The sequence below is a fragment of the Eschrichtius robustus genome, chromosome 13, assembly GCF_028021215.1.
Source record: "Eschrichtius robustus isolate mEscRob2 chromosome 13, mEscRob2.pri, whole genome shotgun sequence".
Taxonomy (NCBI): Eukaryota; Metazoa; Chordata; class Mammalia; order Artiodactyla; family Eschrichtiidae; genus Eschrichtius; species Eschrichtius robustus.
The window spans coordinates 9985494-9987030 of record NC_090836.1 but is presented as its reverse complement, the minus strand read 5'-3'; positions in this window follow the sequence as shown (position 1 = coordinate 9987030).

The following is a 1537-nucleotide window of genomic DNA, read 5'->3' as shown; positions in this document are numbered from 1 at the left end:
GAAAACTTGAGGGGAACTGTCTGCAGATCTCTGGAGCTTGATGTGCCATTTTCTTCTCTCCATTTGCCCTACAAACTTCAGCTGCCTTGGCCTTCCTGGACTCCCAGGCTGTATCTCCTCTCTTCAGGGAGAGTACTGAGCCCTGTGTGGGCTCCCTTCCTTGCAGCGTGGCCTGGAAACTCTACCTGCAGTAATCTACAGCAATCATTGGGCTCACTTTTTTTCTCATCTCAGGGACCAGTCCTTCATTACCTGATGCACAATGTGTTGATAACTGGTTTTTTTGTATATATATTTCATCTGTTTTTCAGTTGTTTTTAGCAGGAGATTAAATTCAGTTACTAGTACTTCATCTTGTCTAGAAGCTGCAGATGATATTGGAACACTTGGAGAGCTTGTTAAAACTACACATATCTTGGGCCATGCTCCAGCCTTACTGATTTACAGGTTATAGCAGTGAGGCTAGGGTGTGACTCTGCAAATGTGCACTAAAAATATGCCAGGCATTAGGTATACAAAGTTAAATTAGACATAATAGTTGTTTACAAAATAATTTATAATCCAGTGCAAAAGACTCATTTTTATGATACAATGTATTAGGTATAATGTCTCTATACAGGGTGATATGGAACATCCTTATGAGGAAAGGCATCCAAATATAGTCTCATGGTGGCCCAGGGAGGGTTAGCAAATGCTTCCTGGAGAAAATGAAGGAATGGATTTGCAAAAATGGGCTAGAATTAGTTGGATCAGGGGAAACGGGGGAAAGAGGACCGACAGATAAGAATAGTCCAAGTGGAGAAAATGTTATGAGGCTCAGAAGTACAAGGTTACATAATACATTTGGGGAACTGCAAATAGTTTGGAATGGAGAGGAGGTGGTCTCTAGTGTCTCCATCTGTAAGAGGAAACTCCTTTAGCCCTAAAATTTGTGAGTTTCAACGTAGGGGGAAGAAGGTAAAAGAGAATAACTCATTTTAATCCAGAGTAGAGTAGTGAAGCATGTGATAATAGATAGCTCCAGTTTTCCCTTGAAGCTGAAAATATGTCTGATAAACTCATTCATTTATTTGTTCATCAAAGGTCTATTAAACCCCTACTTTACATCAGGCTACGTGCTGGGTGCTCGGGAGCCAGAAATTTGTAAGACTCTAATTTGATAGTATTTTTAAAAATTGTTTTGTGTCTTAAACACCTACTATGGAACATACTTCACTTACTAAAAAGCCTCACTCTGAACAGTATCAATTTCAGAAAAACTATCAGTGGCTGCTTTGAAAGCAGAGCAAGTTTTCAGCTTAGCTGAGGGCGGGCAGCACATAATAGTGGACATAAGTGAATACAGCACTAAATACCAAGCACTCTTCTAAGCGCTTGATATAAATTAACTTATATGATCCTCACAGAAATCTTATACTCTTACTTACTGTTTATTTTAACCATAAACATACTCTTTTGACAGTTATCTTTCCGCATATTTATTTTACCAACCACTAATCATTACCGCAAAAAATAACAAAGGCCTAGAAACCTCGAG